Source organism: Aquarana catesbeiana, linkage group LG08 (assembly GCF_042186555.1).
Source record: "Aquarana catesbeiana isolate 2022-GZ linkage group LG08, ASM4218655v1, whole genome shotgun sequence".
In the NCBI taxonomy this organism is placed as follows: Eukaryota; Metazoa; Chordata; class Amphibia; order Anura; family Ranidae; genus Aquarana; species Aquarana catesbeiana.
In genome coordinates, this window is record NC_133331.1 from 299,043,044 (window position 1) to 299,055,316 (window position 12,273).

At 48.2% G+C, this 12,273-nt stretch overlaps 1 protein-coding gene across 1 annotated transcript in view; it reads right to left on the minus strand.

The window, feature by feature from the left end:
- LOC141106851 (uncharacterized) overlaps positions 1 to 12,273 on the minus strand; it is an 84,780-nt gene that overhangs the window by 58,738 nt on the left and 13,769 nt on the right. The gene's annotated exons all lie outside the window — the stretch shown is intronic.

Below are 12,273 nucleotides of genomic sequence, written 5' to 3' on the forward strand. Positions count from 1 at the left end.
CATCCCCTCCCTCCTCATCACTGGAGCAAACCTGGCAGTATGCTGCAGCAGGGGGAGCATGACTGCCAGATTGCTGTCCTTCTTGGGCACCCCCTCTGTCCGTGCTCACGTTACTGCCTTCATCTAGCTCAGTATCATCATCAGAGCCTTCCAAACGCTGGCCATCCTCCTGGAGCATGTACCAAACACTGTGGTCAAACAGTTCAAGGAACTCCTCAGGAGGACATGGTGGGGCTAGGGAAGGAGTCACTGATGACATTGAGCCGAGGGAAGAACTGATACTGCAGCTAGCAAAATCAACTGCCTGCCTGTAGTATGAGAACACCACCAACCTTCTACAGGTAGCTTTAGGTGAACACTGTGCAGAGCTCACCAAAAAATAACTTGTAGCTTATTTAGCTGCCTGCGGTAGTGATAGGATCAGGAAAACACCACCAGCCTTCTACAGATAGCTTTAGGTGAACACTGTGCAGAGCTCGCACTACACTAACTTGTAGCTTATTTAGCTGCCTGCGGTAGTGATAGGATCAGGAAAACACCACCAACCTTCTACAGGTAGCTTTAGGTGAACACTGTGCAGAGCTCGCCAAAAAATAACTTGTAGCTTATTTAGCTGCCTGCGGTAGTGATAGGATCAGGAAAACACCACCAACCTTCTACAGGTAGCTTTAGCTGAACACTGTGCAGAGCTCGCACTACACTAACTTGTAGTTTTAGCTGAACACTGTGAGGAGGACGCACTACACTAACTTGTAGTTTTAGCTGAACACTGTGAGGAGGACGCATTACACTAACTTGTAGCTTTAGCTGAACACTGTGCAGAGGTCGCACTAAACTAACTTGTAGCTTTAGCTAAAGACTGTGAGGAGGACGCACTATACTAACTTGTAGCTTTAGCTGAACACTGTGCAGAGGTCGCACTACACTAACTTGTAGTTTTAGCTGAACACTGTGAGGAGGATGCACTACACTAACTTGTAGTTTTAGCTGAACACTGTGAGGAGGACGCACTACCCTAACTTGTAGCTTTAGCTGAACACTGTGCAGAGGTCGCACTACACTAACTTGTAGTTTTAGCTGAACACTGTGAGGAGGACGCACTACACCAGCTTGTAGTTTTAGCTGAACACTGTTAGGAGGACACACTACACCAACTTGTAGCTTTAGCTGAACACTGTGAGGAGGACGCACTACACTAACTTGTAGCTTTAGCTGAACACTGTGCAGAGGTCGCACTACACTAACTTGTAATTTTAGCTGAACACTGTGAGCAGGACGCACTACACTAACTTGTAGCTTTAGCTGAACACTATGCAGAGATCTCACTACACTAACTTGTAGCTTTAGCTGAACACTGTGCAGAGGTCGCACTACACTAACTTGTAGTTTTAGCTGAACACTGTGAGCAGGACGCACTACACTAACTTGTAGCTTTAGCTGAACACTGTGCAGAGGTTGCACTACACTAACTTGTAGTTTTAGCTGAACACTGTGAGGAGGATGCACTACCCTAACTTGTAGCTTTAGCTGAACACTGTGCAGAGGTCACACTAAACTAACTTGTAGCTTTAGCTGAACACTGTGAGGAGGACGCACTACACTAACTTGTAGATTTAGCTGAACAATGTGCACTACACTAACTTGTAGTTTTAGCTGAACACTGTGCAAAGGTCTCACTAAACTAACTTGTAGCTTTAACTGAACACTGTGAGTAGGACGCACTACACTAACTGTAAATAGTCTAGCTGCCTGACTGTGTTACTAATAGGATCAAAAGAACACCAGCAATTTTCTTCAGGTAGCTGTAAATACTGTAACAAGACAAGCCTGCCTGTCAGTAGGAAGATAACAGAAACGGATCTAGCTAAACTGAATACAGTGTATATATATATATATATATATATATATATGCAACACCTGGGATGCATATATATACACAATACACTGTAAGTGCAGCTAACTCACTGACTGTCCTGCCTAATCTAGCTAACTCAAATGAAATGACACTGTCTCTCTCTCTCTCTCTCTAAGCACGCCGGAACACACTACACAGGGCCGCCGTGCAGGCGGCCATATATAGTGTGGGGCGTGTTCTAAACCCCCTGAGTCATAATTGGCCAAAGCCACCCTGGCTTTGGCCAATTACAGCTCTCTCTACCGAAGGCGGTGTGATTGGCCAAGCATGCGGGTTATAGTGCATGCTTGGCCAATCATCAGCCAGCAATGCACCGCGATGCCGCAGTGAATTATGGGCTGTGACTCGCCACACGAATTTGACGCGAACGGCTCATATCGTTCGCAATTCGGCGAACGATCGAACAGACGATGTTAGAGTCAAACATGGGTTCGACTCGAACGCGAAGCTCATTCCTACACAGAAACGATCACATTCGTCTCCCTCCTGCAGCCATAAGAAGCCGGCTTCCCCTTCATTCCTTCCTGCCGCTGCAGGAGGGAGATGGAGGCGATCGGTTTCTCCTATCCAGCCTGGTGTTAGATGTTTATGGCAGTCGTGATTCACGATGTGACAAAAGGCAAGCAGTCATTAATCACCCTTCCAGCCCCACCCCCCAACTCCGACTCCTGTTTCTTGCCTGCAGGCTACTCCTGGTAAGGTAAAAGAAATGCTTCCTGCACCGAAGCCGCTCCCGCCTGGCAGCCTACAAATACCACAGTGTATTCCTGAGTCTGGGGGAACAGACAGTGCCCAGCACCTAAGCCCTCCTTGTCACACTGCCCAGGTACCCTTCTTAGATGTGATGGCTGCATTTTTTTTTTAAGACGTTCTTTTATTTTCATCTGGTGATCCAGCTATTAAGTCTGTTATTTTTTCAACAGAAAAAGCTCTCCAGCAGATGTAGCAGGCAGGGGATAGGACAAACCATCTCCATCTGACAGGGGTGCTTACAATGATCAGCTTTCATTTATTTATGTAAAAAATAAAACCTTCATCCCAAAAGGAGGCTGTTCAGATCTGTTACTGTAACTGATTATATAGTGTGAGGTGGAGTTTGGATTCACTGTCACACTGACTACATCACACTAGCCCCTTCCCATCACACTGCACACACATTACACACTCCTGTCCCCTGTATTCTGTACATTACACACTCCTGTCCCCTTCATTCTACACATTACACACTCCTGTCCCCTGTATTCTGTACATTACACACTCCTGTCCCCTGCATTCTGTACATTACACACTCCTGTCCTCTGCATTCTGTACATTACACACTCCTGTCCCCTGTATTCTGTACATTACACACTCCTGTTCCCTGCATTCTGTACATTACACACTCCTGTCCCCTGTATTCTGTACATTACACACTCCTGTCCCCTGTATTCTGTACATTACACACTCCTGTCCCCTGTATTCTGTACATTACACACTCCTGTCCCCTTAATTCTATACATTACACACTCCTGTCACCTGCATTCTGTACACTACACACTCCTGTCCCCTGCATTCTGTACATTACACACTCCTGTCCTCTGTATTCTGTACATTACACACTCCTGTCCCCTGCATTCTGTACATTACACACTCCTGTCCTCTGCATTCTGTACATTACACATTCCTGTCCCCTGCATTCTGTACATTACACACTCCTGTCCCCTGTATTCTGTACATTACACACTCCTGTCCCCTTAATTCTATACATTACACACCCCTGTCACCTGCATTCTGTACACTACACACTCCTGTCCCCTGCATTCTGTACATTACACACTCCTGTCCTCTGTATTCTGCGCATTACACACTCCTGTCCCCTGCATTCTGTGCATTACACACTCCTGTCCTCTACATTCTGTACATTACACACTCATATCCCCTGCATTCTGTACATTACACACTCCTGTCTCCTGCATTCTGTACATTACACACTCCTGTCCCCTGTATTCTGTACATTACACACTCCTGTCCCCTGCATTCTGTACATTACACACTCCTGTCCCCTGCATTCTGTGCATTACACAAAAAGTGCACTTAAGGATGTGTTTTAATCCATCCCCTGAAGGAATAGGACTTCTACCCTGACCCCCGGGGCGCAGGGCTCCTGACGGGGAACATAGGTTTACATGGTCTGCCTAGCCAGAAGGCCTGGCAGACCCATTCTTCTTGGACAGCCAAAGCCATCCTTGAATACTAGGTCAGGGGAGCTCTCCCAAAGAGAGACACTCCAGGGGCAGGGGAGGAAGGAACCTGAGGGCCACACATCCTCCCCTGGAGATCAGTGTAAGCCCGAGGACTCACACCCTTCATCTGTGAGAAAACACACACAAAAGTGAAAGGTGACAAACAGTGGAAGAAAAATAAATGAATAGTGCACTGGCCGGGCCCTACTGATTCACTTCCTGGTCACCTCTCGCCTGGACTACTGCAATTCCCTCCTCACAGGATTACCTTTATATAGGCTCCTCCTCCCTTCAGTACATTATGATTGGGGGGGCAGGAGGGCAGGGTTGTAGGGCAAGCTATGTACTCAGTGCAGGGTTCCAGGGCACACTACGTACAGAGTGCAGGGTTGAGGGGCACGCTACGTACAGAGGGCAGGGTTGAGAGGCACGCTATGTACTGAGTGCAGGGTTTTTGGGTGCGCTATGTACTGAGTGCAGGGTTGTGGGATGCGCTACGTACTGAGTGCAGTGTTGGGGGGTGCACTATGTACTGAGTGCAGGGTTGCGGGATGCGCTATGTACTGAGTGTAGGGTTGCGGTATGTGCTATGTACTGAGTGCAGGGTTGCGGTATGCGCTATGTGCTGAGTGCAGGGTTGCAGGATGTGCTACGTACTGAGTGCAGGGTTTCAGGGTGTGCTATGTTCTGAGTGCAGTGTTGTGGGATGCGCTACGTACTGAGTGCAGGATGAGTGGTGCACTATGTATAGAGTGCAGGGTTGCGGGACGCGCTACCTGCTGAGTGCAGGGTTGCGGGATGTGCTACGTACTGAGTGCAGGGTTGTGGGGTGTGCTATGTTCTGAGTGCAGGGTTGTGGGATGCGCTATGTACTGAGTGCAGGATGAGTGGTGCACTATGTACAGAGTGCAGGGTTTGCGGGACATGCTACGTCCTAAATGCAGGGTTGCGGGATGCACTATGTGCTGACTGCAGGGTTGCGGAATGTGCTATGTACTGAGTGCAGGGTTGTGGGGTGCGCTATGTTCTGAGTGCAGGGTTGCGGGATGTGCTACATACTGAGTGCAGGGTTGTGGGGTGCGCTATGTTCTGAGTGCAGGGTTGTGGGATGCGCTATGTACTGAGTGCAGGATGAGTGGTGCACTATGTACAGAGTGCAGGGTTTGCGGGACACGCTACGTCCTGAGTGCAGGATTGCGGGACGCGCTACGTGCTGAGTGCAGGGTTGCGGAATGTGCTACGTACTGAGTGCAGGGTTGTGGGGTGCGCTATGTTCTGAGTGTAGGGTTGTGGGATGCGCTACGTACTGAGTGCAGGATGAGTGGTGCACTATGTACAGAGTGCAGGGTTTGCGGGACACGCTACGTCCTGAGTGCAGGGTTGTGGGGTGCGCTATGTACAGAGTGCAGGGTTGTGGGATGCGCTACGTACTGAGTGCAGGGTTGTGGGATGCACTACATACAGAGAGCAGGGTTGAAGGGTGCACTATGTACAGAGTGCAGGGTTGTGGGGCAAGCTACGTAGTGAGTGCAGAGTTTCGGGGTGGGGAGGGAGGGGGAGGGAGTAGAGGGAGGGGGAGGGGTGAGAGGAGAAGGGGAGGGAAGTGAGAGAGATCCTAGCCCTGTCTGCAGCCCCTCCTGTGGGAAGGTGTGTGTGACACTGTACCTTCCATGCAGTGGGCAGGTCCGTTTGTATAGCTGAATGAGGAAAGGAGATCACGGAGCTGCTCCATCTGGCGGATTTCTTTGCTGCTGCCCCTGGCTGCCTGCATCTCCTGCCCACCCGCCCGCCCTCGTTCTCCGGTCAGCCTGTCCATTGGTTCTGGGCTGGGAGGTAGGGTTGCCACCTTTTCTTCAAATCAAACCCGAACACTTCGGCGTCGCACAGCAGTTTTTTTTCATAGTATGCATAAATAAACAATGCATAGATGTTGCTATTAAATAACATTTCTAATCATATGAAGCTAATCACAAGAGCCCCCCCTTACATCAGAGTCCACAGAGTTCCCCTTTTACATCTGAACTCGCAGAGTTCCTTTTCACTGTAAGGGGGGACTCTGCAGACTCTGATGTAAGGGAGAACTCTGGGGACTCTAACATAAGGGATTCTCTGGTGTACAAAGAGGACTCTGATGTAAAGGGGAGTACTGTGGCCTCTGGTGTAAAGGGGAGCTCTGATGTAATGAGTGCTCTGAGAACCCTGATTTACCTTAGCGTACTAACTTAGAGTAGGAATGAGCCGAACACCCCCCTGTTCGGTTCGCACCAGAGCATGCGAACAGTCAAAAAATTTGTTCGAACACGCGAACACCGTTAAAGTCTATAGGACACGAACATGAATAATTAAAAGTGCTAATTTTAAAGGCTTATATGCAAGTTATTGTCATAAATAGTGTTTTTTCGGGAGCAGTGATTTTAATATTGATTAAAGTGAAACATCAAAAGTGTAATATCCCTTTAAATTTCGTACCTGGGGGGTGTCTATAGTATGCCTGTAAAGGGGCGCATGTTTCCCGTGTTTAGAACAGTCTGACAGCAAAATGACATTTCAAAGGAAAAAAAGTCATTTAAAACTACTCGCGGCTATTAATGAATTGCCGGTCCGACAATACACATAAAAGTTCATTGATAAAAATGGCATTGGAATTCCCCACAGGGGAACCCCGAACCAAAATTTTAAAAAAAAATGATGTGGGGGTCCCCCTAAATTCCATACCAGGCCCTTCAGGTCTGGTATGGATATTAAGGGGAATCCCGTGCCACAATTTAAAAAAAAAAACGGCGTGGGGTCCCCCCCAAAATCCTTACCAGACCCTTATCCGAGCACGCAACCTGGCAGGCCGCAAGAAAAGAGGGGGGGACGAGAGAGCCCCCCCTTCCTGAACCGTACCAGGCCACATGCCCTCAACATTGGGAGGGTGCTTTGGGGTAGCCCCCCAAAACACCTTGTCCCCATGTTGATGAGGACAAGGGCCTCATCCCCACAACCCTGGCCGGTGGTTGTGGGGGTCTGCGGGCGGGGGGCTTATCGGAATCTGGAAGCCCCCCTTTAACAAAGGGACCCCCAGATCCCAGCCCCCCCCTGTGTGAAATGGTAAGGGGGTACTTACCCCTACCATGTCACTAAAAAACTGTTAAAAATGACAAGAGACAGTTTTTGACAATTCCTTTATTTAAATGCTTCTTCTTTCTTCTATCTTCTATCTTCCTTCATCTTCTTCTGGTGCTTCTGGTTCTTCCGCCGGTGTTCTCATCCAGCATCTCCTCCGCGGTGTCTTCTTCCCTTCTTCTCCTCGGGCCGCTCCGCATTCATGGCATGGAGGGAGGCTCCCGCTCTTCTCTTCATCTTCTCTTCTTCATCTTCTTCTCTTCATCTTCTTGTCTTCATCTTCTTTTCAGGCCACTCCGCATCCATGCTGGCATGGAGGGAGGCTCCTGCTGTGTGACGCTTCTCCTCTTCTGACGGTTCTTAAATAACAGTGGCAGGACACCCAGTGATCCCGCCCCCTCTGATGCACGGTGACTTGACGGGACTTCCCCGTGGCATTCCCCGTGATGCCACAGGTAAGTCCCGTCAAGTCACTGTGCGTCAGAGGGGGGCGGGGGCACCAGGTGGCCTGGCCCCCCGTTATTTAAGAACCGTCAGAAGAGGAGAAGCATCACACAGCGGGAGCCTCCCTCCATGCCAGCATGGATGCGGAGCGGCCCGAAAAGAAGATGAAGAGAAGAAGATGAAGAGAAGAGCGAGAGCCTCCCTCCATGCCATGGATGCGGAGCGGCCCGAGGAGAAGAAGGGAAGAAGACGCCGCGGAGGAGATGCTGGACGAGAACACCGGTGGAAGAACCAGAAGAAGAAGAAGATGAAGGAAGATAGAAGAAAGAAGAAGCATTTAAATAAAGGAATTGTCAAAAACTGTCTCTTGTCATTTTTAACATTTTTGACAGTTTTTTAGTGAAATGGTAGGGGTACTTTTGTACCCCCTTACCATTTCACACAGGGCGGAGGGCCGGGATCTGGGGGTCCCCTTATTAAAGGGGGCTTCCAGATTCCGATAAGCCCCCCGCCCGCAGACCCCCACAACCACCAGCCAGGGTTGTGGGGATGAGGCCCTTGTCCTCATCAACATGGGGACAAGGTGTTTTGGGGGGCTACCCCAAAGCACCCTCCCAATGTTGAGGGCATGTGGCCTGGTACGGTTCAGGAGGGGGGGAGCTCTCTCGCCCCCCCTCTTTTCCTGCGGCCTGCCATGTTGCGTGCTCGGATAAGGGTCTGGTATGGATTTTTGGGGGGACCCCACGCCGTTTTTTTTTTTATTTTGGCGCGGGGTTCCCCTTAATATCCATACCAGACCTGAAGGGCCTGGTATGGAATTTATGGGGACCCCCACGTCATTTTTTTAAAAAAAATTTGGCCGGGGTTCCCCTTAATATCCATACCAGACCTGAAGGGCCTGGTAGGGAATTTAGGAGGACCCCCACGTCATTTTTTTTTTAAACTTTGGCCGGGGTTCCCCTTAATATCCATACTAGACCTGAAGGGCCTGGTATGGAATTTAGGGGGACCCCCACGTCATTTTTAGCAGGACTTGTCCTGGCATGTTGCTCAGCACCGACTGTGCCCGAGCAACTGAGAATAGATGGCCGTTGACTTTTCCGGTGGTTGCCGCTAGCAACAATAAAGTTTGTAGCCAATGTCTCACCGAAGGGATCATCTATAGCACAGTCCTGCCCACAGGCTTACCCCAATCATCCCAGGCAACAGTAGACACTTCCATGCATACTTCACTGTATAATGCAGGAGTTTGAAGCAAAAGTTCAGGATGTTCAGCATTAACAGATCGCTGGACATATTTGTAATCCAGTATGGGATGTCCAACATTAGCAGAGCGCTGGACATATTTGTAATCCAAGGGCGCGATAACCGGCCGTGGTTACCATGGGTGACAGCACATGGTACAAAGTTACTGAAATGCAGGATTGGTAGAAGTGTCCGTCCCAGCGCTGGTTGGGTAAGTGGGTAAGCAGGCAGCAGCAATTGTCAACGGCTCCTGCTGGTTGCTATGGGCAACGGCACTTATTATTGCTGTACTGAATAGCAGGCAGAGCACACAGGTCCTTCCCCAGGGTTCAATTCCTCAATAGTGGCGGAACAAACACAGTTCCCCGGCTCGTTCAACCTCAGTTGCTAGGGCCAATGGCTGGAAGGTCACACGTGATCAGGTGGTCCCGGAGCGAGCCCCCAATTGTAGTGGTACACCTGTAGAGGCTGCTAAGTGTTGTGGCCCACCTGTCCCCCTGCCCAGCCCGGCATTCAATCCTCAGTCACTCCAAGGCAATGAACAATCCATATGTTTTTTTTGTTGTTTTTATTGAGGGAATAGAACATGGATGAGTAAAGGAATATATGGGATCCCCAGTGGAATTTTAGAACAAACAATTGGTAGATTGTATGGCAATCAATTGGTGGATTGTATAGCAATCAAATGGGACAACTACAGTATGTACACTCTGTACATGGCACTTCTCCAGACTTCTCCTGCACAACACTTGCTTGCAGACTATTGCTCTCTCTCTCTCTTCCTCCTGCACAACTCTTGATTCTCAGGAGTAGCTAGCACATGGTTAGGCCTGACACAGGCTCAGCCAGGCCTCAGCAATTCCCCTTTGCAGACAGGGACCGCGGGCGCCTGTAGTGTAGCAAAACTAGAAAGAATCTTGTGCTAGCTGTCCCACAGATGGACTATTACTCCCAGTCATCCTTCTTCAGGCCCTGCCAGCCCTCCTGGCTGCAGGTGCTCGATTTCACTTCCTGTAAAATCACAGTCCTCACTGCTAACTCTGCACCAATCCCAGGCTGCACACTCCCAGTCCTCTCAGGCGTGCCTCCACAGTCCTCCCGACTGTGAATGTCACTCACCAGCCCTCCTGGATGCAACCGGTGGTTCCCTCCTGAAGACATGCCCGGCAGTACTAGCTCCAGTTGTCCTCTATGCTCCTCCTGTGCCTCATGTCCAGATTCTTCACTTTCTTGAAGTGGTCCATTCTGCACCCGAGCCCCAGGCCCAAGGTCACCTCCCCAGACTGTGGAGCTCCCTCAAAGGCCCCGACAGTCTAGCACTCCATCTCCAGTTCTTCCACCTGACAACTCATCCCCAGCTGGGCTGACCTCAGGTATTTAAGGAGGCCTGTCCCCTGCCAATCCAGGTTGGGGATTGGTCAGGGCTCCTGAGGACACCCCAGGCAGCTCCACCTTTCCTTCTCATCTTCTTCTTCTAGTATTCTCTAGAAGAAAAAGGAGGGTCTCGGTGACGCTGCTTGTGAGTCACCAGCTGCTACTATGAGCCACTCCCAGCCCACAGAAACCAAATCAAACAGGCTTAGCTTCCAGCTAGGCCTGCCTAAATGTACCTACGCTCACACAAAAACCCTATTTTAGCACCTACATAAGTAGAGGGTGCTACAACTTTTATTTCTATTACAAGGGATGTTTACATTCCTTGTAATAGGAATAAAAGTGATCACATTTTTATTAAAGGGACAGTGTAAAAATAAAAAATTCTTTGTCGCATGCATGTAAAAAAATCCAAATTTTTGGCAATAAAATAAACCCCCCCAGAATATTATATAATTTTCTGAAAGCAGAGGCCCTGTAGAATAAAAAGGTGATAGTTGCAAACTTTAGTTTCACGTGATATTTGCGCAACCATTTATTAAACGCAAATGTTCCAGGAAAAAATATAATACCCATTTTTTGGTTAAAACATAAAAGATGAGGTTGCATCGAGTAAATAGATACCAAACATTCCATGTTGCAAAATTGCGTGCGCCCGCTATACCGCCAAAAACTAAGGTGACCAAAAAGAAATCAACATAGGTGACGCTCTAAAAGCCGTTACAGCTCATCAGCTTAGAGTTAGCTAGGAGCTCTGGTGCTAGAATGATTGTTCTCTGACGTTCGCGACGATATGTCACATATGTGGTGCGACCGCGGTTTACATACACATACGCACCCTGTGCTTGTGGTTGCGCAGGTGCGGCTCAAAAAGACAGTAAATTTTGGCTCATCCCTATTAGAGAGTCAGTGACCACAGGCATCCTGACAACCAGTGACACGTCCCCACCCGTCCCATTCAGCCGGTCATTTCAGGCATAGGGATGAATGTCAACAAAGGGGCATGAAGCCAATCCTTTTAGGAGTGACCCGATCTTCATAGACTGCTCATTCTATCTGTCCATGGACAGGGAATGTTCTAAAAGTTGGTTGGTTCATCTATCGCGGTGGGCATACCCCCCCAAAGGGATCTTCAGAGACATGGAGAATGCTGCATTTGGCCACTAGATGGAGCTAATGCCTGTGATACTTAGTGCTATATAATAGCCAAATGTAGTTTTCTCTGTATTACATTAATGGTTGGTATAATATTGCTGGTTAATTATCTTATGTCCTTTAATGTGACAAGCATTCCCCCAAATTTTGGCCGTATTTTCATTAACACAGCAATTTCTTATGACCGACATCTCAATTATGGGGCAATAATGCTGTATTATTACTGCAGTGCCACATTATTGCCACTAGATGGAGCCAATAATCATAGGAAATCACTGAAATAAAATATGACCAATACTGGTCACGGTTGGGGGAATGCGCTTTACATTTGTTCTGGAATTTTATTGATAGGCAACTCCTATCCTCATATTGATTAGCGGTTCCAAATATATAACTACTGCAGTAGGGAACAGACATAAAAGATACACTCCGCATCTTCCCAAATAACTGTTCTGTTTTATTATGACACAATTGAAGGTTTTTATACACATGATTACGTAGCTATCACATTAATATTACAATTGTACTTTTATGGTAACAAGGGGCGTAACATAGGCAGGCTAATTCTAATCAGGACTGGAAAGAATACAAACATGTCATGAAAACATTATTAGTGCCGTGTGCAATACATACAAAATACAATACAATTCTATACAATTCTATTCTTAAGTGTTTGTGAAATCTTCCACCACAAAATGTACTCAGCCAATGAGAGGTAATGACTCCATTTTTATTTTTCTTCTGCTATCAATGGTCAACAATGTACAACACTTCATCCATGTCTTTGGTGATCTCTGATCTCCTTATCAA